Source organism: Scomber japonicus, chromosome 13 (assembly GCF_027409825.1).
Source record: "Scomber japonicus isolate fScoJap1 chromosome 13, fScoJap1.pri, whole genome shotgun sequence".
Lineage (NCBI taxonomy): Eukaryota > Metazoa > Chordata > Actinopteri > Scombriformes > Scombridae > Scomber > Scomber japonicus.
The window spans coordinates 10,035,786-10,058,882 of NC_070590.1; the positions used below are offsets into that span (position 1 = coordinate 10,035,786).

The window sequence follows — 23,097 nt, forward strand, 5'->3', positions numbered from 1 at the left end:
ATAGATGTGATGTTTTAGTTTCTTTCGCCAATTTAAAAAATAAGTGATTGTGAATGTGTAAAATATTAGGGGAGAACGGGGTTGGTAGTCAAACTTTTTACTTTCCTTTGAATCTCACGTAACATATATATAATATACTGAATAGATTTCCTTTTAATTTGTAATTGAAGCCTAAAGTGTCAGGTAGGAATAGAGTGGTCTTACTCTCCTTTAGCTGATTCTGTTCAAAAGATATGGGCTGTCATAATGTCTTGTGCACTTGTGACTACCATCCCCACCATGGTGTTGGTAGTCACACACTATGGGGTTGGTTGTCCCATGTCCCTGTGTTATTGTAATGGGGAAAAATAAAAAATGCAGACAATCTTAAAAAAATATTAAAAATGTTTAGTTTCATTGAAATAAAACAACCTAACACATCTCCTGCATCAAGAGAACATAAACAGGAAAAATAAGTGCATTTTTTGTTCTTATATAATAATATTGTGGATTTTCATTTCTCTGACTGTCCTGAGCTTTACATCTGGAGAAGTCTAGTTCTTGTTATTCTTCCTGACAGAGTTCTCGATTCTACTGTGTTGTTTGTAACCCCAAAAACAATATATAGTATATCCTCCAGATGTCACCCATGAGCAACACATTTTATTATTCAGTTACTGACCATTTGCTAATTACAAGCAAAACTGCAATTGATGTCATTAGTTGTGCAGAAACTGAAGTTATCTTCTTTTAATTATTTTTGACCTTTCTATTAAACCGTTACCGAAACATTAGATTGAAAATATCCAATACACAGGATAAAACACTTCATGTACTTATAAATATATACAATTCCACAAAATTAAAAATCAGTAAACGGTAAATAAAGCAATATAAAAATATTGGTTATGTTTAAGAATGAGTATTAACTTGTATTCTTTGTAAATAATCTATAGTGCAATATAGATATGGTAGTAAGAAAACTAATCACTACAGGTTAAATGTGCTACAGGTTCTTTTTCTTCTTCTCCTTCATGATCATTATTTCATGGTCAAGGTTAGACATGAGGCATTCAATAAGATACTATAGATTACTTATTGAAATTATTGTTGCCCTATTTTAATCACTGTGAGTGTATGTTTCTTAATGTCTCATCCTGCTGTAGTTTGTTGTATCACATAAATGCCACAAGATGGCAGTCGTTACATTTGAAGTAGCACAGGAGACCTGTATTTATGACTGCATTTTTGACAACATGGTAGAGCGTTAACGTGATTGTCATGGCACTTAGGAAGTTGATATTTATACTAAATGAGAAATGAGAAAATATACTTATCAATTAGAAATAAAGACCTCAATATAAGAGTGGTTCCAATAAAGGCCTGATAGTCTCTGCATTGGAGGAAATTCAACATAGGGGGCAGAGACGACTTCCTCTGATACTGGTGGGACAAGAGGTACCTGTCAGACCCTTGAAAAAATACCTGAGTTATCATTTGGACTCAAAGCTTGGGGACACTCATATTGAAGAGGCAGTAAAGAAAGCCTCTAAACAGTTTAACTTCCTCACTGTCCTTGCCAGAATGGGACTGGCTAGACTGACTAGATTTCTTTGTCCTATTCTTAGCTCAGATTGCATTTTCTCACTCTTCTCTGACTTAAGGCATTCTCTGAACTATATTATATAATAATAATACCTTAAGTCATACCAAGAATACCAAGTGTGTTGTTCAGGGTGGAAGTTGGACTGTCTGACACTGTTGCTTATTATTATTATTTGCACAAAAACTGAAGTTATCTTTTTATTCTGCTTGAACATATTTTGATGGATTGTATAATTTAAAAAATACAAATGTTATCAATATGTTTATTTGAAAGTGCATGTAAAATATACAGGACAAAACAATGTACACGATGCCACACAATTACAAAGTAAAATCCATAAATAAAATCATAAAAGCATGGATATGATTGAGAAGCAAATGCAGGAATACTTAGAAATTAAAACTCTGTGTTCTTTGTAAATAATCTATAGTGCAATATAGATAAGGTAACCAAGAATATTAATTACAACAGGTTAAAATATTTTTCACTTTGTTTCCCCCAAAAATGAAATGGTTCTTGATCATGTAAAAGATTAAACATGAGGTTTCCAACAAGGTCAAGGTGTAGACATGGGCTAGTGACTGAATTATTATTTTAGGAGAAAATTATTTTGTATTCCGATGTGAGGTGGGTTGAGTTTTCCTTGTATTTATCATCACACTAACATCTGAGTAGATAATTTCAGTGTCAGAATTACCTGGAAAAAAAGTATTTAGATTTAAAATGTGTTAGAGAGACATTATTGCTATTTGGAAATGCATTTGATTCTTCACAAATCAGTCCAATCTCTTAATTACAATGCTGGTGGTAGACTGTAGGGCTGGGCGATTAATTGAAGTTTTAACCTCGATTACGATTAATGAACTATTATCTCCACCCATGATGAACAATTATGTATTTTCACAGTTTCTTTTCTTTTGTATTTTACACTGCTGCCCTCACACATGAGTATCTTTAGGGAGTGAAAATAATGATGTTTTAACCTTCGTGTCGTCCTCCCGGGTCAAATTGACCCCATCTGTTTTGACTGTTCCTTCCTTCCTTCCTTCTTTCCTCCCTTCCTTCTTTCCTTTCCTTTCCTTTCCTCCCTTCCTTCCTTCCCTACCTCCTTCCTTCCTTCCTTCCTTCCTTCCTTCCTTCCTCCCTTCCTCCCTTCCTCCCTCCTTCTCTCTTTCTTTCCTCCCCCTAACTTCCTCCCTTCCTTCTTTCCTCTGTCCTTCTTCCCTTCCTCCCTACTTCCTTCCTTCCCTCCCTCCCTCCTTCCTTCCTCCCTCCTTTCCTTCCTTCTTCCTTCCTTCCTTCTTCCTCCATTCATCCCTTGACTCGAGAACAACAGGAGGGTTAAGGTGTGACGCTGTGGTTAATGTCTAGTTTATTTGATTAGAACTATGAAAAGATCATGGTTTGGGTTAAAATCATCACTGGAGACAAGTTTTCAAATTCCTTAAAGATATGCAACCTTTGCTGTCATGGCAACAGTGAACACCACCATTAATTGTCATGAGCAAGATTAAGTCCATTAGAGTTTCTAAATGTCGGTTTCGATTATTTTTCGATTAATTGCCCAGCCCTAGTAGACTGTAACATTAATCAAAGGAGATTTAATGATCATCATGAAGGATTACTCTTTGCAAGTGATATTCAAGTCTTTGCGAGTCAGTTTTCACTGTACATTTAAATGAACATACAGCAACAGCTATGTCAAATGCAGAAAAAGAACTATAAAACTATAATAACCTACCTATAAAATAGTACAGTAGCAGAGTAATGGTCAGGAAGGTGAGGTATGATTTGTAAGATATAAATTAATAAAGATTAAGGCATGTCTTTCCTTACCATCATTATTAGTCATGGGTGTTGTTTTCTCATGTAGATGTTTTAGTCCAACATACAGAGCCACATGGAGAAGAAGAGTGGCAACACTAGCTATCACAGCCACAGTCACAGCAAGGAAACCAGTAACACAATCTAGAAAACAAATATCAAACCAAATTAGATATCATGATGACACTGATGTATCAATTTTCAAAGCTACCAATATGTTTCTCAAATATTTTCTGTCCACTTTTATCTTATGTTCAATGGATGTGTAAATATTATTAAATGGAAAATAATTCCATGGTCAGAAGAGTTTGAGATGGTTAGCTCCATCCCACAAGACTAGTGATTTTCAGATAGTAGAACAATCATAAAAATTAAACTAGTATAGTCTACTAGTGAAGAAAAGAAAGATATTTTTAAATTCATTTATTTGAATAATGCAATTACATTTTTTCATTAAAAAGTGAAATAGTCATGGAACGCTGATATTTAGAAACCACTGTACCTTTGCTGCTTTTCAGCTGAATGCAGCTTTTCAGGTGAATAACCTTTTCATCTCTGCTAACATTGTTCCAAACACGACACGTCAAGTTTCCTGTCAGCTGACCAAATAAGCTGATGCTCACATTCGAAACGTTGGCTTTGTCTTGTTTGTCTGTAATCAAGGATTGTGTGCCCACGGTCCAGTTTCTCTGGGACTGGATGTGGGTTCTGGTCTGCATCAGTAAGTGATCGTCCAAACTCAAAATGAACTGGACTTCATCTCCCTCAGAGGAGCAGCTGACTCCCATTTGTTCTGGTGACAAACACGTCTGAGACACAGCTGGCTCTGACACAGGAGCTGGAAGACATCAAAGGGACACACAGTCATACATACACACACACTACCAAATGCAATAACATTCAGTTATAAATTAGACTTTAGATTTTGCACAATGTATCAATAAACTAACAATTCACCAAGTATAATGCCTAAATAAAAACAAACAAAAAAAAAACTAAAAAGGTATTGCATAATTACGAGTTATAAACTTAAAGTTGAGTGCATTAAAAAGCAAATTGTATTCATAATACTGTTAGATGATAGTATAGATTACAGTATGTGAATTGGGTGACACAATGCACTAATGTCTTTTTTGTAATAAGTAATAAGTTACACATTTTAACAGCCATATAGTTTGTATAAAATGTATCTCTTTGTAATCATTTGTTTAACTTGACAATTCGTTTTAAAGTATTGTGTATTGGAACTGACCATCGTTAAGATTTTTATAAAAGTTTTTATTAAAAAAGATCTTACCTTGTATTTCTAGATGCATCAGGATTTTCTCTGATAATTCACCAGCAGTATTAAACAGTTCCCACTGGTAATCTCCAGAGTGTTTCTTCGTTATATTATCCAGCCTGAGTTTTCCATCAATGATGGATGCACTGAGACCTTGGTTTCCCTTTTCTACAGTTACCTTATTACCTACTATGTTTAAAACGTTATTCTTATCTTTTTTCAATGTTATCGTTGTTTTAGTAGTGGGCAGATGAATAATCAACGGCTCCCCAAGTGCTGCAATACACTGCTGAGCTTGAGTTGTTTCAGATACATTACATTCCATCAAACCTAATAGAGACAAACAAACATACAGTCAATAAATGTACACTGTAACTATTCAGTTGCAACATATTTTCTCTCTCTCTCTCTCTCTCTGACATGAGTGTTTGAGCGAGGAAGAGAGAGAGACACACACACATATTAATAGACACTTGACGGTGGTTTGAGTCATGTTGACATGTTTTAGTGACACAAAACGTGACAATATGTATACTTTATTTTCAAATACTTACAATATTGCATCGGTAAATCTTCAATGATTTTGTTCAATTAAATACAAAATAACTGTAAAGTGTACCTTTTGCTGTTGGTATCAGGGCTGTGAGGATCATGTAGATGAAAATCATTTTTCTGTTGTAACACAAACATTTTCATTAAACCATGGTTCTTCTCATGTCGGTGTATCCAACAAATTGGAAATTGCTCAGTTTCGTATGTTACATTTTGTCTTCATTTTCTGTCAAGTTTTTGTTTTTGTAGTTTATACTAAAAAGACATTATGTTAAAACAATAAAGATACTATGTTTGCAATATTTCATCATTTTAGACCTTTTTTCTGCAACTTTTAATTCAAGTAACTGATTCAAAAGATAAAAATCACTCACCACTTTTACAATGTGTTGTCTTCTTTGAAGCCCGTTTACTGATCTGTGAACTTTCCGCTATCACGGGTGGGTTTGTTTCTGGTTTTGTCGTGAGAAGAATATTGAGGAAGTAGTTTCTTGCTCTACGTGAAGTACTTTTGAATCACACTGCTTCTTATCTGTTTTGAGTTTTAAAGTTACTGAGCTTGTTTCAGTATTAAGACCAAGACTGCTGAAGGGGAAACAATTGGACCATTGCAGTTTTTGGTATAGGAAGTGGGTATTTTCTGCTATCCTTAGTTCACATGTCTGACTGACTGAGTTTTACATTATTTAAATGTTGTCGTAATTAATAAATGACAGAACTTGGAAACGCTATGCTCAGATGATATTTGAGATGTTACACTCTGCTGAGGAAATCATCATTTAAGTCAGCTGCAACCATATTTTGAAGCTGTGCAAGGTTGAGACATTTTGCATTTCTATAAAGGACACTACAAAGTGATGAACACTTCCTGCCTCTCAACATAGTGTTTATTGGTGTTTATTTTTAGAATGTGTCTTGGTCATGCTCTGCCTTTAGTAAACCATAAAAGGAAATAACATAATATTTGACGTGATAATCGAATGTGTGAAGGGTTCGTTAGAAACCACAGCTGTTTTTCCCATGCTTTAGCTTCAGCCACAGCATCAGACGAGTGTCAAGATTGCAGAGAAAGAGAAACATGTGGTCATGTTGTGGAAGCGTAGTTGCTTATAAGAATAGAGGTAGGACATATGAGTGTGCCAGGAGGCACGTAGACTGAGACAACTAAGAAGGAAACTAATCTGCATAGCAAATACCAATATGCTGTAAACAAATGCACCTCAGCGACATAATTGTTTATTGTAATTAATTGACAACCCTAGTGTAAACACATTTTTATCTTGTCTCATGTCCATGTGTGTAATGTCTATTTTATGTTTTTCTCTATGATTTTAATGTTTACAATGTTTACTGATGTACAATTCTGCAGTTTTTCACTTCACCTTTGCTGTGAGCACATATACACAAGCTTGATAAGAGTAAAAGAGTTAGAGTTAAAAAATGCACAGGTACCCTCTGATACTGTACACAGCCCAGATGAACTGAAACAGTATGAGACTCCATCACTAGGGGGTGTAACAGCTGGGAGTTGGAGACATCTGTACATTGCTTTGAGTCTGTACTTTTGTCTCCTTATATGTGTGTACATTTTTTGTATTGATTGTTATTATCCTCTTTTATATTATTAATGACTGCAACACTGGGACATTATGCAGTACTCTTCTCAACTCTATTCTACTCTACTGAAAGAACAGTATACTGTATGTCCTCTAGATGTCACAAGCAAAACTCTACTTGCTTTTGTTAGAAACATTAACAGATCAAAAATACTAAAATGTTATGTTTATTTGAAAGAAACACATGTAAAATACAAAAGACAAAACAATATACACAATGCCACACAATGACAAAGTTGGAGTCAGTAAATAAAATAATATAAAAGCATGGTTTTGTTTGAGAAGCAGATGCATGTGGATAAAACATCTCCACAATCAAACAGAAAATCAAATATCAAAATTATTCTTGTTTCCTTTAGAAACAGTCTATAGTGTAATATACTGAAGATATAGTAACAGGTATCCTAATCACAACAGGTTAAAATGTAATTAACTTTTTCTCCCAAAAGTCAATGATTCCCCATCATTATTTCATGTTAAAGGTTAGACATGATTATGGTTAAGGTTTAGGCCTGGGCCGGCGATTGAGTTATTGTACAGTAGGAAAAAAAGAAATTCCTATTTGGATGTGAGGCAGGGTTATATTTTCCTTGTATTCTTCATCACCCTGACCTCTGAGTAGACAATTTCATTGTCCGGATTATCTGGAGAAAGTAAAAACACATGAAATATAATTGAGAGAGATCATCTTTTGTTTTTGTGAATGGCTTTATTGTGGAATGCATTTCAGTCTTAAATCAGTCCATACTCTATCACATTGTGATGGATTACCCTTTGCAAGAAAAGTCTTTGGAGGTTAATTTTCATAGTGCATTTAAATAATAATACAACAACAGCTACCTCAAATGCAGAAACATTTTTTAAAAATATATACAACTATGGTAACCTACCTGTGAAATAGTACAGTAGCATAATTATGGTCAGGAATAGTTTGTAAGATATGCATGGATAAAGATTAAGGGTTGATTTTCACTTACCCTCATCAACAGTTATGGTTGTTGTTTTCTTCTGTAGATGTTTTAGTCCAACACTCAGAGCCACATGGAGAAGCAGAGTCACAACACTAGCTATCACAGCCACAGTCACAACAGGGACGTAAGAAACACAATCTAGAAAACAAAAATCTAACCAAAATTGATATCATGATGGAACTGGCGTGTCAATTTCAAAGCTACACATATCTTTCCCCAAATATCGTTCTTCGTATCTTACATCAGGTGTTCAGTGGATGTGTATTCATTATTAAATCAAAAATAATTACATAATCAAAAGAGAGTTTGAGATGGTTACTTCCTGCCCACATCATATGTGATTTGCAGTATCAGATAAAAATCTGACACCACGAATTTAAAATAAAAGTAGTATAGTTATATTAGTAAACTAAAACAAATATGATTTAAAAAGAATAATAATTTAGTGATTCATTTATTTAAATTGTTAGTGTAAAAAAGAAAGACAAACACTACCTTTGCAGCTTTTCAGGTGGATGATCTTTTCATCTCTGCTGACATTGTTCCAAACACGACACATCAAGTTTCCTGTCAGCTGACCAAATAAGCTGATGCTCACATTCGAAACGTTGGCTTTGTCTTGTTTGTCCCAGTTTCTCTGGGACTGGTTGTGGGTTCTGGTCTGCATCAGTAAGTGACCGTCCAAACTCAAAATGAACTGGACTTCATCTCCCTCAGAGGAGCAGCTGACCTCCATTTGTTCTGGTGACAAACACGTCTGAGACACAGCTGGCTCTGACACAGAAGCTGGAAGACAAAACACATTCACTGTATACACCATGTATAAAACCTAGTCCAATGTAAAAGTGACGAATATCAAATCTGTGAATTATGGAGCTGTTATCTTTTCCAATTTCTGTTTTGATTGTAGAAAAAAACTTTTGAGGCCTAAAATAATTAATTAGATTTTTTGCAGAGACAACAGGATTAGGGTTATTAGTCTGTTCTCAATGCATGTTTTCAGGCTATTTGTGCAAAATTCCTGACTAAATTGCAACATTGTGTCCTAACAGCAAGTGGGCATCCATCATGTCACCTTGCGTAACACTGGATGCTCTCTGTCCACACCAATCCATTAAATATTCACTTCTGTTAAGTCATGTAAACAAACCACATGTCTATGATCAGACTGGAGATGTAACCACACAAAGATAGGTGATTACTTGCCAATTTTATTTTGCACTTTTTAAATGGAAAATTACATATTTTGTATTGTGATATTTATATGTTTCTTTACTGGAAATAACATACAGTATTGCTATGTGGCAATCTCCAATCCAACCAGCTGCAGCCTTATATTGCTTTTTAGTGTAGTGAAATGAGGAGTTATTGTATTAAATGAATCAGCTGTTCCTCGTCCATGACTTACTTACAACTTAAGCAACAGGAGGTAAATAGAATCAGGAGATCTGACAAAAATTCAGCTAAAGGCGGTATACTGCATCGCACTGTCCAGTGTGATGTTGCTTGTGGCTAGAATGTACATTTAAAGTGATTTTGTCTCTGATTAGACCTCTCACAATAATAACATCATCGACATATCCTCTGATACATGCTCTGCCTTTAGAAAACCATAAAAGGAAATAACATAATATTTGACGTGATAATCGAATGTGTGAAGGGTTCGTTAGAAACCACAGCTGTTTTTCCCATGCTTTAGCTTCAGCCACATCATCAGACGAGTGTCAAGGTTGCAGAGAAAGAGAAACATGTGGTCATGTTGTGGAAGCGTATTTGCTAATAAGAATAGAGGTAGCACATATGAGTGTGCCAGGAGGCACGTAGACTGAGACAACTGAGACAGAGACTAATCTGCATAGCAAATATAAATGTGCTGTAAACAAATGCACCTCAGCAACACAATTGTTTTAGTAAACTTGTAGGCTAAGCAAACATATTCTTAATGACAATCTGAGTCACACTTATTTTTAGTAATGATGTTTGTAAACTAGGCCTGTCAATGGCATAATTTATTTATTTATTTAATCACACGATTAACGCAGGCACATTGTGTTTGACCCTTGTCACAGCCTGTATTTAGAATAAGTAGCGATACAGCAGTAACGTTTGAGAGAGAGAGAGAACATTTAGAAAAAAGAATTTGCAATTAATCCCGAGTTAACTCATGACAATCATGTGATTAATTGCAAATAAATATTTTAATTAATTGACAGCCCTAGCGTAGACACATTTTTATGTTGTCTCATATCCATGTGTGTAGTGTCTATGTTTTAGTCCAACACTCATGGAGAAGCAGGGTGACAACACTAGCTGTCACAGCCACAGTCACAACAGGGACGTAAGAAACACAATCTAGAAAACAAAAATCTAACCAAAATTGATGGAACTGGCGTGTCAATTTCAAAGCTACACATATCTTTCCCCAAATATCGTTCTTCGTATCTTACATCAGGTGTTCAGTGGATGTGTATTCATTATTAAATCAAAAATAATTATATAATCAAAAGAGAGTTTGAGATGGTTACTTCCTGCCTACATGATATGTGATTTGCAGTATCAGATAAAAATCTGACACTGCAAATTAAAATAAAAGTAGTATAGTTATATTAGCAAACTAAAACAAATATGATTTAAAAAGAATAATAATTTCGTGATTCATTTATTTTTACAATAAAAAGATAAACACTACCTTTGCAGCTTTTCAGGTGGATGATCTTTTCATCTCTGCTGACATTGTTCCAAATACAACACGTCAAGTTTCCTGTCAGCTGACCAAATAAGCTGATGCTCACATTTGAAACGTCGGCTTTGTTTTGTTTATTCCCAGTTTCTCTGGGACTGGTTGTGGGTTCTGGTCTGCATCAGTAAGTGATCGTCCAAACTCAAAATGAACTGGACTTCATCTCCCTCAGAGGAGCAGCTGACCTCTGCAGCTTAGACTGTCAATGTTCAGATTTACCTTAAAGTTTTTGTGATCAAGATGTCATGCTTATGGTACAGTTTTCATTGCCAAAGTACTAATCAGTTACTAATTAAGAACCACAGTGATGAAACAAAGATTGTCTTCTGTCTTTAACCACTTGTGTTGAAACCTTAAGATAGCATTGTCTTCCTCTCTTTGTGCTTGACCTTGATTTGGTTTAGATGGTGAAACACAGACAGGAAACAACCGAGTGTGTGACTACATGTTTATTTAAAAGATATATTTTACAAATATCAGACACAATCACAAAGCAAATCACTGAAAGTAAAAACACATGGAAATGAAATGCAGGAAAGCTTTACAAACTGCAAATGCAAATGAAAAATAACAAGAAAAAAGGTATTCAGTTTACGAGGAGAGCTGCTGAACAAAAAAAACATTAAAACACATTACTGCACTCCTTTAACATAATTAATTTAATATGAAGTAAATTAATTAAGATTAAAGATTAAGGCATGTCTTTCACTTACTCTCATTAACAGTCACAGAGTTTTGTGTTTTACGTAGATATTTTAGACAAACACACAGAGCCATAAGGAGGAGGAGAGTGGCAACGCTACTTTTCAAAGCTATGGTCAGAACAGGGCAGCCAGGAGCAAAGTCTAGAAAACAAAAATCAAACCAAATTAGATACTGTGATGGCATTGATGTGTCAATTTCAAAGCTATCAATAATCAAATATTTCTTGTACACTTTTATCTTACATCAAGTTCAATGGATGTGTAATTATCATTCTTATAATCAAAATGGTTATATAATCAAAAGAGCGTTTGAGACTTCCAATCCACAAGACTAGTGATTTGCAGTATCAGTTAGTGAAAAATGGATAGCATAGTTATACTAGTCAAGAAAATGTGATTAAAAAATAAATAAATTGAATTGAATAATGTATTTAATTGTTTGGAGTAAAAAAAGTGAAATAGTGAAGAGCTGATGAGCTGATATTAACAAAAAACACTGTACCTTTGCAGCTTTTCAGGTGAATGCATCTTTTCAGGTGAATAACCTTTTCATCTCTGCTGACATTGTTCCAAACACGACATGTCAAGTTTCCTATCAGCTGACCATATAAGCTGATGCTCACATTCGAAAAGTGGGTAATGTCTTGTTTGTCTGTAGTCAAGGATTGTGTCCCCACTGTCCAGTTTCTCTGGGACTGGATGTGGTTTCTGGTCTGCATCAGTAAGTGATCGTCCAAACTCAAAATGAACTGGACTTCATCTCCCTCAGAGGAGCAGCTGACCTCCATTTGTTCTGGTGACAAACACGTCTGAGACACAGCTGGCTCTGACACAGGAGCTGGAAGACAGCACAGTGTCACACAGTCATACATACAGTAAACACAGTAAAATGCAATAACATTTAGTTATATTACACTTCTTTACTTTTTGCACAGTTATCAATAAACTTACAATTCACCAAGTATAATGCCTAAATATTTGAAACAAAAACTAAATAAGTAAAAAGGGAATGCATAATTACAAGTTGTAAACTTAAAGTTCAGTGCATTAAAAAGCTAATTGTATTCATAATACTGTTACATGGTAGATTACAGAATATGAATTAAGTGGCAACATTTTCTAATGTCTTTGTTTGTTTCATTAAATGTAACATTTATATTATAGCCAAATTACAAGCTATGATTATATATTATACTACTTACTTATAAGAAAGTGCTGTTCTAAAATAATTTTAATATTTTACTATTTCATCTTAATTTTGATAGAAAATATACAGTTTGTAAACCTTAGACTCACAATGCCATGAGCAATGTTTGACACTTAAATGAAATAATAAAAATGTCCCTTCGTAATCATTTGTTTAACTTTTAAATTCATTTTCAAGTATTGTGCATTACTGACCATGGTTTATATTTTATAAAAGTACTTAAATAAATTCTACTTCAAAAAAATCTTACCTTGTATTTCTAGATGCATCAGGATTTTGTGTGTTAATTCACCAGGATCATTAAACAGTTCCCAGTGGTAATCTCCAGAGTGTTTCTTCATTATATTATCTAGCCTGAGTTTTCCATCAATGATGGATGCACTGAGACCTTGGTTTCCCTTTTCTACAGTTACCTTATTACCTACTATGTTTAAAACGTTATTCTTATCTTTTTTCAATGTTATCGTTGTTGCAGTAGTGGGCAGATGAATAATCAACGGCTTCCCAGGTGTTGCAATACACTGCTGAGCTTGAGTTGTTACAGATACATTACATTCCATCAAACCTAATCGAGACAAACAAATATACAGTCAATAAATGTACACTGTAACTATTCAGTTGCAACATATTTTCTCTCTCTCTCTCTCTCTCTATCTCTCTATCTCTCTCTCTCTCTCTCTCTCTCTCTGACATGAGTCTTTGAGCGAGGAAGAGAGACATACACACACACACATTAACAAATACTTGACGGTAGTTTGAGTCATGTTGACATGTTTTAGTGACACAAAACGTGACAATATGTAGACTTTATTTTCAATTACTTACAATATCGCATCAGTAAATCTTCAATGATTTTGTTCAATTAAATACAAAATAACTGTAAAGTGTACCTTTTGCTGTTGGTATCAGGGCTGTGAGGATCATGTAGGTGAAAATCATTTTTCTGTTGTAACACAAACATTTTCATTAAACCATGGTTCTTCTCATGTCGGTGTATCCAACAAATTGGAAATTGCTCAGTTTCGTATGTTACATTTTGTCTTCATTTTCTGTCAAGTTTTTGTTTTCGTAGTTTATACTAAAAAGACGCTTATAGAAACATTATGTTTGAACAATATAGATACTATGTTTGCAATATTTCACCATTTTAGACCTTTTTTCTGCAACTTTAATTCAAGTAACTGATTCAAAAGATAAAAATCACTCACCACTTTTACAATGTGTTGTCTTCTTTGAAGCCCGTTTACTGATCTGTGAACTTTCCGCTGTCAGCAGGTGGGTTTGTTTCTGGTTTTGTTGTGAGGAGAATATTGAGGAAGTAGTTTCTTGCTCTACGTGAAGTACTTTTGAATCACACTGCTTCTTATCTGTTTTGAGTTTTAAAGTTACTGAGCTTGTTTTACTAAGACCAAGACTGCTGAAGGGGAAACAATTGGACCATTGCAGTTTTTGGTATAGGAAGTGGGTATTTTCTGCTATCCTTAGTTCACATGTCTGACTGACTGAGTTTTACAATATTTAAATGCTGTCATAATTAATAAATGACAGAGCTTGGAAACACCATGCTCAGATGATATTTGAGATGTTACAGTCTGCTGAGGAAATCATCATTTAAGTCAGCTGCAACCATATTTTGAAGCTGTGCAAGGTTGAGACATTTTGCATTTCTATAAAGGACACTACAAAGTGATGAACACTTCCTGCCTCTCAACATAGTGTTTATTGGTGTTTATTTTTAGAATGTGTCTTGGTCATGCTCTGCCTTTAGTAAACCATAAAAGGAAATAACATAATATTTGACGTGATAATCGAATGTGTGAAGGGTTCGTTAGAAACCACAGCTGTTTTTCCCATGCTTTAGCTTCAGCCACAGCATCAGACGAGTGTCAAGACTGCAGAGAAAGAGAAACATGTGGTCATGTTGTGGAAGCGTATTTGCTTATAATAATAGAGGTAGGACATATGAGTGTGCCAGGAGGCACGTAGACTGAGACAACTGAGACAGAAACTAATCTGCATAGCAAATACCAATATGCTGTAAACAAATGCACCTCAGCAACATAATTGTTTATTGTAATTCATTGACAACCCTAGTGTAAACACATTTTTATCTTGTCTCATGTCCATGTGTGTAATGTCTATTTTATGTTTTTCTCTATGATTTTAATGTTTACTGATGTACAATTCTGCAGTTTTTCACTTCACCTCTCCTGTGAGTACATATACACAAGCTTGATAAGAGTAAAAGAGTTAGAGTTAAAAATGCACACTGTACACAGCCCAGATGGAATGAAACAGTATGAGAACCCATCACTAGGGGGTGTAACAGCTGGGAGTTGGAGACATCTGTACATTGCTTTGAGTCTGTACCTTTGTCTCCTTATATGTGCGTACATTTTTTGTATTGATTGTTGTTTAAATTGATTGTTATTATCCTTTTATATTATTAATGACTGCAACACTGGGACATTATACAGTACTCTTCTCAACTCTATTCTACTCTACTGCTAGTGTGTGAAAGAACAGTATACATCCTCTAGATGTCAACTATGAGCAACACATTGTTAAATTTCTGACCATTTACGAAATACAAGCAAAACTCCACATGCTTTTGATAGAAACATTAACAGATCAAAAATACTGAAATATTATATGTTTATTTGAAAGAAACACATGTAAAATACAAAAGACAAAACAATATACACAATGCCACACAATAACAAAGTTGGAGTCAGTAAATAAAATAATATAAAAGCATGGTTTTGTTTGAGAAGCAGATGCATGTGGATAAAACATCTCCACAATTAAACAGTAAATCAAAATCAAAATTATTCTTGTTTCCTTTAGAGACAGTCTATAGTGTAATATACTGAAGATATAGTAACAGGTATCCTAATCACAACAGGTTAAAATGTAATTAACTTTTTCTCCCAAAAGTCAATGATTCCCCATCATTATTTCATGTTAAAGGTTAGACATGATTATGGTTAAGGTTTAGGCCTGGGCCGGCGATTGAGTTATTGTAGGGAAAAAAGAAAATTGTGTTTGGATGTGAGGCAGGTTATGTTTTCCTTGTATTCTTCATCACCCTGACCTCTGAGTAGACAATTTCATTGTCAGGATTATCTGGAAAAAGTAAAAACACACAAAATATAATTGAGAGAGATCATCTTTTGTTTTTGTGAATGGCTTTATTGTGGAATGCATTTCAGTCTTAAATCAGTCCATACTCTATCACAGTGTTAGTGGTAGACTGTAACACTGATCAAATAAGATTTAATGATCATTGTGATGGATTACCCCTTTCATAGTGCATTTAAATAATTATATAACAACAGCTACCTCAAATGCAGAAAAATACTTTAAAAATATATACAACTATGGTAACCTACCTGTGAAATAGTACAGTAGCATAATTATGGTCAGGAATAGTTTGTAAGATATGCATGGATAAAGATTAAAGGTTGATTTTCACTTACCCTCATCAACAGTTATGGTTGTTGTTTTCTTCTGTAGATGTTTTAGTCCAACACTCAGAGCCACATGGAGAAGCAGGGTGACAGCACTAGCTATCACAGCCACAGTCACAACAGGGAAGCAAGAAACACAATCTAGAAAACAAAAATCTAACCAAAATTGATATCATGATGGAACTGGCCGTGTCAACTTCAAAGCTACACATATCTTTCCCCAAATATCGTTCTTCGTATCTTACATCAGGTGTTCAGTGGATGTGTATTCATTATTAAATCAAAAATAATTACATAATCAAAAGAGAGTTTGAGATGGTTACTTCCTGCCTACATGATATGTGATTTGCAGTATCAGATAAAAATCTGACAGCACAAATTAAAAATAAAAGTAGTATAGTTATATTAGTAAACTAAAACAAATATGATTTAAAAAGAATAATAATTTCGTGATTAATTTATTTTTACAATAAAAAAGACAAACACTACCTTTGCAGCTTTTCAGGTGGATGATCTTTTCATCTCTGCTGACATTGTTCCAAGCATGACACGTCAATTTTCCTGTCAGCTGACCAAATAAGCTGATGCTCACATTCGAAACGTTGGCTTTGTCTTGTTTGTCCCAGTTTCTCTGGGACTGGTTCTGGGTTCTGGTCTGCATCAGTAAGTGACCGTCCAATCTCAAAATGAAGTGGACTTCATCTCCCTCAGAGGAGCAGCTGACCTCCATCTGTTCTGGTGACAAACACGTCTGAGACACAGCTGGCTCTGACACAGAAGCTGGAAGACAAAACACATTCACTGTATACACCATGTATAAAACCTAGTCCAATGTAAAAGTGACGAATATCAAATCTGTGAATTATGGAGCCATTATCTTTTCCAATATCTATTTTGATTGTAGAAAAAAAACCTTTTGAGGCCTAAAATAATTTATTTGTTTTTTTGTAGAGACAACAGGATTATGATTATTAGACCGTTCTCAATGCATGTTTTCAGGCTATTTGTGCAAAATTCCTGACTAAATTGCAACATTGTGTCCTAACAGCAAGTGGGCATCCATCATGTCACATTGCGTAACACTGGATGCTCTCTGTCCACACCGATCCATTAAATATTCACTTCTGTTAAGTCATGTAAACAAACCACACGTCTATCAGCTGTGCACTCAAGATCAGACTGGAGGTGTAACCACACAAAGATAGGTGATTACTTGCCAATTTTATTTTGTACTTTTTAAATGGAAAATTACATATTTTGTATTGTGATATTTAGATGTTTCTTTACTGGAAATAACATACAGTATTGCCAACAGCAACTTAACCAGAAACATCCAGCTATGTGGCAATCTCCAATTCAACCAGCTGCAGCCTTATATTGCTTTTTAGTGTAGTGAAATGAGGAGTTATTGTATTAAATGAATCAGCTGTTCCTCGTCCGCAACTTTCTTTCAACTTAAGCAACAGGAGGTAAATAGAATCAGGAGACCTGACAAAAATTCAGCTAAAGGCGGTACACTGCATCCCACTGTGCAGTGTGATGTTGCTTGTGGCTAGAATGTACATTTAAAGTGATTTTGTCTCTGATTAGACCTCTCACAATAATTACATCATCGACTTATCCTCTGATAAATGGACATGACCTTGTTCATTTCTTTGACTACAATATTACAACACTTTGCATTAGCAGTTAAGAGGCTATTCATGTCACATTGGTTCAGCAAGTTGTTACCACCATTCCTCAATGTGCACGTGCTGAGTGGAGACTGCAGAAGCAAGTAGTGCCGCTTAAAGAAATTAACCCCAGCCCATAATGGTGGTCTGTATTTTTACAGAAGTGTAGCACCCACTCTCCAATCCCATTCCCCGTCCCCCTTGCATTTTTATGCTATTACAATATCATTATATTAGTGGTATAAAATGGCCTTCAAATGACAATAATATATTCTTTATCATCACCGTTATTTCTGAGACAATATATCGTCCAACAAAAGTAGTTAGGACAGGCCTATCTCTGATGTTTGCTTGTGTCTCATTCAGTGAGGACACTGTGTAAAGGAAAACAGAGAACATGGAATGAAAGTTTGAGAATATGGATCAAACATGTTGACATCTCATTTGATAGCGTCAAGATGTCAAATTAACTTGTCATGCTGGACATAAAGCAAATTCATAAAAAAGTATATTCTGACTGTTTCTTCTTATGACGAATGGTTTTCATTTTAACAAGATCCTTTTCACTTTACATTAGATTAGATAATCTTATTTCATTTCGCAAGAAATATTTCTTGTTATAAGAACATACCACTTTATCTTGTCATCTCAAAACGTTCTGGCTACAACTCAGCACCAGTCTGTGCAGTGTTCTCTACCAGATCACAGATATTATCTAACAAGAACAGACATCTCCTTCCCTTCTGACACCACACAAGCCCAGATAACCTCAGCTGAGCAGCCTCTCTCTCTCAGCAGCACCAAAGCCCAGTATCCCCTCTGTTTATCAGCAGAAGACCAGACTATCCACCACCACCTGTTCACCTGAACTGGAGACCAAACTCTGCTTAAGCTGTTTAACAACTATAGTTTCATATATAGTAATCATACATATTTATTACTCTCAAGATGCAAGTATGATTATCTGATTGTTATGACATAAAGAAAAAGTTTCTTGCTGCTGTACAGTCAAATATATATATATATATTTGTTTTATTGATTAACACAAATATTTAATAAGCACCTTTTATTGACTTAGTTTAAAATGTCTGATTTTTTTCCTTGTAGATATACCAATAGATTTTTTTGTCATGTACAACTGATTAAGAACAAACTTTTAGTTTCATATTAAATTTTGTTCTCCTACCTCGTATTTCTAGACGCACCTTCACTTCTTTCAGTAAAGTACCATTTATTGCAAATTCTTCCATCTCGTAAACCCCAGAGTGCCTTTTTGTTGCATTATTGATTTTGAATGTCTGATTGGTGAAGACTCCAGACTCATTGTAAGTCACTCTCTTATTTGTATCTCTTTTGAAAATGAGATATTTGTCATCCTTAGTGACCTTAATCTCTGTATTTGCTGTATTTGGAATATTAAAAATCAGCGGCTGCCCCACTGCTCCAAAACACTGGCGAGCTCCAGTCGGTTCAGACAAATTGCATTCCATAAACCCTAAAAGAAAAGAAAGACAATAACATTTTCAATGTACGATACTAATAACAAATAACATAATTTGTAGTAATGTGTGTATTGCAATTTATTTCGGTTGTAAAGGAAATAATAGACGGCAGTGTCAAATTCTTTATGTATTAATACATTTTCATGAGCTATTGAGCTATTACTATCCATTCAAAGCCCTAGATTTACTCCAGATAGAACATTAAATCCTGTTTTTATTGAATTGACACATTTTTACACTGAAGTGTACCTTTTGCCAGAGCTGTTGATGCAGCAGATGTGATGATCATGTAGATGTAGATGGAAATCATTGTTTTCAATGCTGTCACACAAAAATTAGATGTCATGTTAAATGTTAAATGTGATTTATATTTAAAACACATTGAAGGTAAAACATGTATAACCTCCCAGATAATATACTTCTACAAACTACAAAATGATGAAAATAGTAATGCTTCACATCATTTCAGCATGTGTACATTCAAAGTCAAATATTTCACTCACCACTTTCACAATAGTGTGATGTCTTCTTCATGGCTCTTAAAGACTGAAGTGAATTTGTCACTGACTGTGGTTTATGCACTTCTTGTCTTTTTGCTGCTATAAAGGTTCAAGGAAGCGGTTTTTGTTTTGTCAACCACAACCTGTCAGTGAACATTATACCAAGGTTTACTGTTTACTGCAGACATACATATGGGTTCTCAATCTTGACACAACGCCCATGCAAGATTTTTTATTTTATTTCAATATATTTATTTTAAGATTACCATGTTTTGCACATGGATGGCTTAATTCATGTGACACAGTTTCTAAATGTAATAACAACTTGTTAGTATTTTGAAGAAAATGTAAGTATGCATTATCAGCTGCAATAAAACATATTCTGCAGCCCAAATAATTATGCATAATAACCTGCATGTCTATTGTATTTATATCTACAGAGGGGTATAATTAAGAATTCATGAACAGACACTTCTTTAAAATTAATCATATAATAACTATTTTACTTTCTGTTCCAGTCCATAATGTTAAAAATATATTTATTTTTTCCTAAATACACAGTATTTGCATGAAGCCTGTTGGTCATAAGGGTTAGGGTTAGGGTACACAATATTATTATTGCTATAGGAGCTGACAACATGTCTATGCAAAAGAAATAGGTTCATAGGTATGTACTTTGTGATTTTAGAGAGAATTTTAATGACCAGGGCTGTCAGTCGATTAAAACATTTAATCTTGATTAATCACGATTGTCATGAGTTAACTTTTGATCAATCGCAAATTAATCACACATTTTTTATTATTTTTCTAAACACACACACACTCTCTCTCTCTCTCTCTCTCTCTCTCTCTCTCTCTCTCTCTCTCTCTCTCTCTCTCTCTCTCTCTCTTTCTCTCACTCTCTCACACACACACACACACACACTCTCTCTCTCTCACACACACTCACACACAAAAAAGAATGTAATAAGAGCAAGATACACACAGTCTGTCTCTCTCCTCCTCACACACACGCACACACACACGCTTGTACATGCTTACACACACACCTTTGGCGAGGGGGAGGACGTCTCTATGTATCAACTGTATGTTTGGTGTTTGAGACTCTGCTTGTTATTCAAAACGTTACTGCTGCATCGCTTTCTTAAAACTACACACACTGGGACAAAGGTCAACGGTCAAAACACTGTTAAAATTAATTTGCATAAATGCGTTATAACTTTGACAGCCCTAGTAGAATCATCCTGTTGATTTCAAATTAAAGGGAATTTCTTCCCAGTAACTATAAGAATAACAGTACAGTGCAGTAATTGTTTAGTTATATGGTGAACAATTACTCTACAGTGTGTAAAGATCTTGTATCTTCTAAATTCAGGAATTAACAAGATTTACTTTTTTTTAATTCAAGTATTGCAGAACGTATTAAATTATTCACAAGATTATTAAAAACAATTTTGTTTTCTTCTGTAATACAGGGCGCCAAGTGAAGCTTTAGAATATATCCAGTCAGTTTTCAAAGCATTTAGAAAAACAGCTGTTAATACCAGTGTATCCTCTTATGAAACTGCAGAAGTCTTTACACTGAGGTGTAAGTTCTGAGTTTAGTTGCAGGCACAGCTGTACAAAAAGCCTCATTTTGTGACATCCTGTATCTTTGTCAAACAGGCACCATTAAACTTATTTTGCTCATTAAAGGACACAGCATATCAACATATTTCTTTACAGTTATTTCAATGCAGAATATTTACTCACAAAAGATGGGCACAGGAGCTATCTGAAGATGAGAGGTGTTAACACATCAGCAAAATCAAGAAATAAATACTTCCTGTCTCCTGTTCCCAAGCTTAGAAACCCATACACTACACATTACTAACAGATATCTGCGTCACTACGCTTTCTCACATGCAGCACAGAATATGCAGAATCAAACCATGATTGACAGTAAAAAAGCCTCAGGGTTTTTTTCTTTCTTTCTCATTATCTCAGCCACGGTGCTTCATCTCACAGACTAAAGAGAAACTCACCTCTTCTCTGCTATAACTTCTGGTTTCAAATAGTTTGTGTTCAGTCTTTCAAATAATTTGTGATTACCTGTTTTTGTGTGGACTGAACTTACAATAAAGTAGACTGATTGTCAAGATTAAATAAAAGGTATAGGTTTATAGGTATATACTTTTTTTTTGTGACCAAAAATATGGCTATGACATGCGTAACAAAATAAATAATTATCTTACTGACTTAAATACCAAAGTCATTCATGTTATAGGGAAAAATGCTACCCAATTCTAATGAAAATAATTATTGTACAATAATAGTTTAGTTAAAACTGAAGAACATTGAGGTTTGAGGTGTGAATTTCACTTTCAGCTGCATGCACAACTGCAAAAAAAGCCTCCAGGTGTGACATCCTGTACCTTTTTTCAAACAGGCACTTATTTACTAAATATATTGCATACATTACTAACTTTTAGTTATTCTTGAGCTCATAGTATCTGTTTCTTTGAAAAAGCATTAAAGGAAATAGTGTATCATCACATTTCTGATGTCTTTTACATTTTTTTAAATGCAGAATATTTAATGATAAAGGCAAGAGCACAGGAGCGGCCTGAAGATGAGAGGCGCCAACACATCAGCAAAATGAAGAAATAAACTCCTCCTGCCTCTCAATGTTCTGTAGCCCAACATAGAAAACCAGTTTCAAAGTTTACACTTCACGTTACTAGCAAATATCTGCATCACTAAATGTTCTCATGCACAGCACAGATAATACAGAATTAAACCATGTGTGAGAATCACAATTTAAAAAGTCACTTTGTCATTATCTCAGCCATGGTGCTTCACCTCACAGACTAAAGAGAAACTCACCTGTTCTCTGCTTTAAGTTCTGGTTTCAAATAGTTTGTTTAGTCTTTCTAAGAAGCTGTGAAAGATAGTTCTACTGAACTTACAATGAAGCAGACTCATTTATTGTCAAGTTTAGAATATTACTGGCTCATCTAAATTGGTAAAGATCATCATCTGCTAAAACAGATAAATATTGCACCAGATATTTCTACTCATGAACTACATCCAAAAGTACTGTATTTCCTCAAATTTAAGTCAGTCATCAATTAAAAGCCAGGTCACTGATAATGGCCAGGGGGGAACAAATAAAGGCCAATGAAGAAACAAAGGTGGATAAACTCATGTTGCCTATATTATATTCTTTTTTTTTTTTTTGTACAATATAATCACACTATTTTCAACATGGTGTTGTGCTGGATTACTCATCTGAAGTATTATTGTCCTTTTTAGTCACTGTGTGTGAGTGTGTGTTGATATCTCAGCCATCTGTGTTTTGTAGTAACATACAAGTGCCACAAGATGGCAGCAGATAATTTGTAGTGGCATATGATACTTGTGTAAGTGACTGAATTTTTGACAACATAGTAGAGATTTGACTTGAGTGCCATGGCACTCAGACAGAAACT

General features: G+C 34.7%; 1 long non-coding RNA gene across 1 annotated transcript; it reads right to left on the reverse strand.

Moving 5' to 3' along the window:
• Positions 1-12,093: 12,093 nt before the first annotated feature.
• LOC128371162 (uncharacterized) lies at positions 12,094-19,655 on the reverse strand. The gene is made up of 3 exons (XR_008322794.1): positions 19,631-19,655; positions 18,812-19,120; positions 12,094-12,112 (listed from the first exon to the last, which is right to left on the reverse strand). It is a non-coding gene; the product is annotated as an uncharacterized LOC128371162 (long non-coding RNA).
• Between the last annotated feature and the right edge of the window lie 3,442 nt (positions 19,656-23,097).